We start from the raw sequence: 7,742 nt of genomic DNA, 5'->3' as shown, positions 1-7,742 counted from the left end.
TCCATGGGATCAGGCCTAAACCAGCAGTCAGACATCCCCCCAAGGGGTCCCAGATTGAAGATGGTGCAGGCTGACCTGAGGAGACCCCTTCCCCCGCCCATGCACAAATTTTGTGCACTGGGCATCTAGTCAATAAATAAACAAACAATAAGTGTTGGAAAGATTGTGGAGAAAAGGGAATCCTTGTGTACAGCTGGTGGGAATGTAGACTGGTGCAATCGCTCTCAAAAAATGTATAAGTTTTCTAAAAAAAATAGTATGGAGTTCTCTCAAAAAATTAAAAATGGAGCCGCCTTTTGACCCAGCAATCCCACTTCTGGGTATATACATCCTAAGAATATCAAAACACCTATTAGAAAGAATATATACACTCCTATACTCCTGGCAGTGATATTTACAATAGCCAAGATTTGGAAATAGCCCAAGTGCCCATCAGTAAATGAATGGATAAAAGAGTAGTGTTACAATTACACAATGGAGTATTATACCCCTATAAAGAAAGAAGAAACTCTTACCCCTATGACATCATGGATGGACCTGGTGATTAATATGCTAAGTTAAATAGGCCAGTAAAGGAAAGACAAATACCATATGATCTCAGTCATATGTAGAATCAATGAATAAAATTCACAGATGAGCAAAATAGAACGAGAGACATGGATACATGGGAGAGTCTGACAGAGGTCAGAGGGGATGGGGTGAGGAGGTCTGGATAAAAGAAGGTGGAGAGAGTAGCCAAAGAACATATATACATAGCCCAGGACACAGACAACAGAGTGGTGAAGGTCAGGGGAAGGGTGGCGGGGCCTGGGTGGAAGTGGGCAAAGAGGTAGAAAATGGAGGTCATTTGTAATATGTCAACAACTAAAAAAAAGAAAAAAAAAGTGAAAGCCAAACTAAAGAGTGAAATAAAATATTTGTAATACTTATATCTGGAAAAAAGACTGGTATTCCGATTACATAAATACTTTTGTTCTCTAATATGTAAGAGAATGTAATAAAAAAGGAGGAAAAAAGTTTGAACTGACAATTCATAAAAGAAGATATTAAATGGTCAACAAACACATGAAATGTGGTCAGCATAATTACTCATTATGGAAACACAAAACTGCAATGCGATAACTCCTTAGGATGGCTTACATTAAAAAGACTGACAATATCAAATGTCAGGGAGGATGTAGACCCACTAAAAATCTCATACACTTACTGGTAACCACTTTAAAAGGTGTTTTACAATTTCTTAAATAGTTAAATATGCACCTGCCATACAACTCAGATATATCACTTCCAGGTATCTACCCATGAAAAAGAAAAATATATGTTCATCAGAGATTTGAGAGAAGATATTCATAGCAGCTTTCCCCCATGATTGTTTAAACTGGACATTCCCTAAATAGGTAAACACATAAATAAAATATGATATACAATGACATACTACTCAACAATAAAAGTAGATAACTGCTTATACATGCAGCAACCTGGTTGAATATAAAAATTATTATGCCAAGTGAAAGAAGCTATCAATAAAATAATACATGAGTGTATTATTCCATATAAAATACTAATGAATTTATTGTAACAAAAGGCATAGCAGTGGTTGCCTGGGGACTGGCAGAGGGAGACAGAAATAGCAAAGAGCACTAGGCATTCTTTGCCATGATGAAAGTGTTTTGTGTCTTAACTGTTGGAATTTTTTCAAGGTTTCGATGGTTTCAACTAGGCAAAATTCATCAAATGTATACCTTAAATGGGTGCATTTGATTGTGCATAAGTTATTTCTCAATGAGATTAACATCCTATATAATAATCCTATATAATGAAAGGGTAATATGCAAATCGACCCAACAGAGGAATGACTGGTTTCTATGACACACACTTACCACCAGAGAGCAGATGCTCAACCAGAAACAGGGCTCACGGCTGGTGAATGTAGCAGCATTGGCTGGAGCCTCTCCCACCTCTGCAGCACCACTAAGGATGTCTGACTGACGGCGGAGGCCTGCTCCTGCTCCTGGACTGCAAGAGGGTGCAGGCCAGGCTGAGGGACCCACACCCCCAGTGCACACACTTCATACACTGGGCCTCTATAAAAAAAATAAAAACATATTTTAAGCCAGACAGAAGAACTCACATGATACCATCTTCTATGTGACCTTTCTGTTGGGGTTCATGGAGCCCATTTATATGGAGTATGTGTTCACATTAGACATGACATTCCTGAACGAGTGTAACCCCATATTCTAATTTGCTTTCAACTAGTGAGACTCTGGGATTTTACCTGAAGTATTCTGAAGTCAGATAGCAGGAGAATAATTTTTCCCTTCCCACAGTTTTTTACATTTTTGTCCTTGTGTATCTAGTGATTAGTAGTAAATTCCCAGGCTGCAGCTGAAGCATGAGGCATTGTTATGAGGACAGAAAGGAACTGAACTGGACCTTGTACAGGAGCATCTAAGTGCTTGGAGGGTGTGTGTGGATCATCGAGGCTAGTGAAGAAGAAGGTTCAAGCCCTGGAGGCCCAAGGGAATGAAACCCCTTCAGGGCCAGCCTCAGACAGAGATGTGGCTCTCACCAGCAGGGGCCATGCAGTGGGGGGGATATAAATAAGTGCATCCCAAATTGCACCCACCTTCTTCCCAAACCTCTTGTTTTTATTCTCTAACACACTTGTCCAATTCCCATCTAACTAGTGTCTCAGGCCCCAAACAGAGTCATGTTTGACTCTTCTCTCTCCTCTGTCCTTACAATCAGATATTGAATCATCATGATTTTCAATCTAATTGACTTACACTCGTTGATCTTTTTTCAAATGTATCAATATGCTGGCAGGGAAGCGGTTAGGTGTCAATCAGGCCAGCAGGGGAGCGTTAAGGGGGAGATCAGGCTGGCAGTCAGAGTTGTTAGGGGCAATCAGGCAGCTAGGCAGCTGAGTGGTTAGGAACCAGCAGTCCCGGATTGTGAGAGGGATATATCCTGAGGGGTCTCAGATTGGAGAAGGTGCAGGATGGGTTGAGGGACACCCCCACCACCACCACCAGTGCATGAATTGGGTTGCACTGGACCTCTAGTTCAACCATAAAAAGAAGGAAATCTTGCCATTTAACACAACATGGATGAACCTGGAAGGCATTATGCTAAGTGAGGTAAGTCAGTCAGAGGACAGGTATGATCTCACTTGTATGTGAAAACTAAAACAAACAAATAGAAACAAAAACAAAGGCATTCACAGAGAACAGATTGGTAGTTTCTAGGGGTGGGGGCTGTGGGGGTCAAATGGGTAAAGGAGATCAAAGGATACTAACTTACAGTAATAAAAAGAATGAATCCTGATTATGTAATGTACAGCATGGTGACTCTAGTTGACAATAGTGTATTACTGTATATATTTCAAAGTTGCTAAGAGAATAAAACCCTAAAAGTTCTCATTGAAAGAAAAATGTTGTAACTATTGTGGCGATGGATATTAAGTAGACTTATTGTGGTGATCATTTTTTATATGCATATATCAAATTGATATGTTGAACAAGAGAAACTAACATAATATTATATGCCAATTATATCCCAATAAAAAATTAAACAATTTTTTTGTTTGCCTGTACATCTGTGCCTTCTAAAAAAACACACATTTAAAAAAATCAGAAAGACTTATCTGTTGTGGCAGGATAATAAGAAGCTAAGAACATTCCTGGACAAGTGGGATAGGGAAACCAAAACAAGAAAATTAAACAAGGACAAACAATTTGAACAAATTACAACTAGGTTGTGAATGGCAAGAGCTTGTCTTCCCCATATAGTTGAAAGAAAATGGTTCATACCTCTCCTCCCTAACCAGAGAATACATAGCTTAAATCACCCTGATCTGAGAAATAGAGAACAGAGACCCAATCAATGCCATTTGTGCCAGTTAAACCCGAGAACAAATGAAGTTAGGGGAACAAAGGACAAAAACCTCATAAAAGCCAGACAGACACAAGATAAAAGTAATGATCAAAGAATGATCCCCAACTCAGTACATTATAAATGCACCTAGAAACTGATGAATATTCTGCTGAAACCCTCCCCTAATATTCTTGCCCTTGGATAAAAACGAGCAAAAATGTAGTGAGATCCTCAAGAAATCTAATGAGACCCTAGAGAGAGAGAGAGAGAGAGAGAGAAAATATCCAGGAGAAAGACTCATTGTGAGTTCTCTCTAGAGCAGTGGTTCTCAAACTTCTGGCCCTTTAAATACAGTTCCTTATGTTGTGACCCAACCATAAAATTATTTTCATTGCTACTTCATAACTGTAATGTTGCTACTGTTATGAATAGTAATGTAAATTTCTGATATACAGGATGGTCTTAGGCGACCCCTGTGAAAGGGTCATTCAACCACCAAAGGGGTCGAGACCCACAGGTTGAGAACCGCTGCTCTAGAGCATGCCCTTGCCCCTTCCCCCTAAACCCTAAGGGTCCCCACGAGACTTGAAACCAGGAGAGAATAGGGCAGCAGCAGCTCATCCTGACTTCCCAGTGAGCTAAGAGCAGTCCACCTTGGTTCACTTCTTTCCTATGTTTCTAGGGAGGGAAAGGAGAGCACCGCCTCCCTAGACTCTCTCCTGTTGCTTCTTCTACCCTAAGTTCTTCCTGTGTTTCACAGTCCCTGGCTTTAATAAGCATACTCTGAAAATCACCTGGACTCGTGTTGTGAAATCTTTTCTATACAAAGTCAAGAACCCACACAATACTGGCTGGCTTGAGGCAGACCTGCTTCAGGCCATCCATGCCCATCCCTGTCCAGTAACATTATTATTCCCTTTGTATTTGGAGATGCTCTTTAGATATGTTGGATAAGGATGTAGAATGGCTTATTGAATTAGAAACTCATCCAAATTTCCTGGCTCTAGCCTTTTTGGGGTATCCATCCACTACTGATGGGGAAAATGGTGATGGAGTCACATTTAATGTCTTGGAATCACATTTCTCATTTCTCCCCCTAAATAAGTTCCTGTAGGATACTTATTGAACATTGGGCATTAGTTTGCCCTATTATTGACTTATTTTTATGAAGGCTGTTGAATCTGTTATCTCTCTTCCTATTGTGGTCCATTGTGGACATTGCATCTTGAAACTCACACTTAAATCATTTATTTACAAAATTTTGAAAACTTTTCATTGGTTTAGGATATTATCACATTACTTGGCCATGGCCCTCAAGGCCTCTCATGGTTTGGCCATAACCCAGTTCGTACACAACCACTCTTTTTCCTCTTCCTACTTTATAGTTCAGTTTATTCTCTTAGAATCTACACTCTGCCATCCTTCCTCAACTTCACAGTTGTCTTGATCCTGTAAATTGAGGGAATACAGAATACATGTGGCACTTTGGAAAGTGCATTGTTTTGAGCTGAAGGAAATTAAGACCCAGCCAACTCAGGAAAAGCTTTTAACCTCTCTTTTAACTGCTAGAAGAATTACAGAAGGGACCTATACCAGGAAGAGAGCTACCGCTAGAGATACATTTATATGTCAAAAAGACTTATCTGCGTGGCACAGTAAACTTTTTTTAACCAAACATTTGCTCTTATCATTCTGTGAATTGTCCTTCTCCCTCTTGAAGCTCCAGGCCTCAATTGCCTGACTGCCTTTGAGTTTTCATGTGTTTTGAGGACTTCTGTATATACATAATTATATTTGGTTTTCTCCTGTTAATCTGTTTTCTGTCAATTTGATTATTAGACGAGTCAACAAAACTGGAAGGAAAGAAGGGGGTGTAATATGTCTCCAGCAGTAAAGGGTCTGGAACATGTTGGACTCTGTTTAACCCTCTGTCCCTGCTTAACTCTGTAGCCTCAGGTTTGCTGACGACCCAGAAAGCTGGAATGCCACCCAAAGAGAAAGATCATGTCTCCAGGAAGGAGGTTAATGAAGGTACAGAGTGTGGGTGTTATCTGTTAACTTGGAAATGCATTGTTCTTTCTGGTGACCTATGTGATACCCACCATATGCTTTCACTGTTAACCCCTATGGAGAAGAGACCCTGCCCTTGGAGGGTGTGGATTTATTCCCTGCCAGCCACCACTGGGAGCAAGCAGCTGCTTTGCCTGTGTATGTAAGTTTCTCCTATTAAAGCTCTAATGAATTTGAATAAGGCTACAGGTCAGTTCTTCAGAATCAAACCTGAATTTAGACTTTGGGAATTTCCCCAACACTTGGCTTACTGCACAGAAGCTCCCTGACCCATATGACTTATAGATAAGACTCACCCATGTCCTCTTTCACTTATAATGAGACCAGACCCAAACCATTTAATCATGATTTTTTTGTCTCAATAAAGATGAACTGAACTCTTTGTCTCCACTAATCAATCACAATAAACTGCTTGCAAGTAAACCTTAATTCAGCTTCTCTCCTTTCTTCTGTTCCCTGAACTTTGACCACCCTCCTGCTGATCCAGTCAACAAACCTTCCTTATAGAGCCTGCCTTATAGAGTCAGCAAACCTCTGGGTCAAATGTTCCCTTTTACCCCACTCCCTTCTCACCTGTTCTTCCCTGTGAAGACAATTCCTTTTTTCATGGCCTGTGAGATGCTTGCAGCTCTATGGCTGGGGTGTTTTCCACATCGCAATAGTCTCTTTCCCCTTACTGCAATAATCCTGTCAAATGAAGTCTCTTTTGACTTGTCTAGATTAATTTTTATTTGATAATACAGATTGCCAAATTGTTTCATTGCATGTTGAATAGTTTACTCCCTTTTACCCAGATTTCGAGCTGTTTTCGGTGTGTGTTTTTTGGAGCAATGACTGTGCCAGATTCATGTAATGTTCCTAGCACATCTTAATCTGCTGTTTCTCTCACTGTTCCCTATGGCTATTTCCATAAATTTTTGTTTCTATTTTAGTCCTTGAGTCTGTCTTTGTCCCCCCATTTTCCTCCTTCTTCACTTACCTGTCTCCTTGAGGTCAGCTCCTGTCTTCAGGTCATTCCAGAGAGCCCTGCATGGAGAGGAGGTTCCTTCCCAGAGCCTGGTAAGCTGCTGGCTCTGACCTCCAGCTGAAACTTAGGCTCTGCTGCGGTTGAATTGCCTGAATTTATACTCCAAGAAGGATGAAAAAAAGTGGTTTCACTTTTGGTTTTGCTGGTTTTTATTTTCTTTCTAAAAAATCAAGCTGACTAAAAGGAAGTCTGTTTATTTTCTTGTGATTTTTTGATTTAAAATTACTGTAATTAGAAGACTAATTAATTGTGTGTGTGTGTGTGTGTGTGAGCCAATGAGGGTTTGGCAGAACACAAGATTAAAAACACACATCGCAAACAGGATAGAGAGAGAATTTGGGAGGAGACATGGGTACATTTTGCAGATCAGTGATTTCCTCAGCTTTGGTGTTCTAATTCTCATGTAACTTAAGGACAAAGAGAGAACATGCTCCCAGTGCGAATGAAATCTGTCAGTTTTTATGTCAGTAAAGGACTTTTATGCTAGAACTAGTAGCCCGGTGCATGAAATTTGTGCACATTAAAAGGGAATTAATTCCTCTAACCATTTTAATATTGCTATTTGCCCTTTCTCTATAATAGAAGTGACAGGGATGAAAGAAAACTAGTACAATGTATACGAAAATCTCCCTCCTGTCAGAGTCTGGGGCACACCTTGGGGCCCAGAGTCAAGTTCCCGCCAACCGTGTGCACCTCAAAATCGTGTGAGCCCCAGACCCGGCCGGCACCACCCCCGTCAAGCCCCGCCTGGCAGGAGGCACAGCCT

At 40.6% G+C, this 7,742-nt stretch overlaps 1 protein-coding gene and 1 long non-coding RNA gene across 2 annotated transcripts in view; both read right to left on the bottom strand.

Annotated features, from left to right (window-relative positions):
* Positions 1 to 1,908, bottom strand: part of LOC102764479 (interferon-induced very large GTPase 1-like) — an 18,089-nt gene extending 16,181 nt beyond the window's left edge. The window contains exon 1 of the mRNA XM_015563173.1: positions 1,881 to 1,908. The gene's annotated coding sequence lies outside the window, so the exon portion shown is untranslated. The remainder of the gene's footprint in view (positions 1 to 1,880) is intronic.
* A 142-nt stretch (positions 1,909 to 2,050) lies between these two features.
* LOC107182896 lies at positions 2,051 to 7,034 on the bottom strand. The gene is made up of 3 exons (XR_001513652.1): positions 6,929 to 7,034; positions 6,523 to 6,636; positions 2,051 to 2,084 (listed from the first exon to the last, which is right to left on the bottom strand). It is a non-coding gene; the product is annotated as an uncharacterized LOC107182896 (long non-coding RNA).
* Positions 7,035 to 7,742: the final 708 nt, after the last annotated feature.

Source organism: Myotis davidii, unplaced genomic scaffold, assembly GCF_000327345.1.
Source record: "Myotis davidii unplaced genomic scaffold, ASM32734v1 scaffold2032, whole genome shotgun sequence".
Taxonomy (NCBI): domain Eukaryota; kingdom Metazoa; phylum Chordata; class Mammalia; order Chiroptera; family Vespertilionidae; genus Myotis; species Myotis davidii.
Note: the sequence above shows the minus strand (reverse complement) of the source record. Positions and strands in the feature narration are given on the sequence as shown.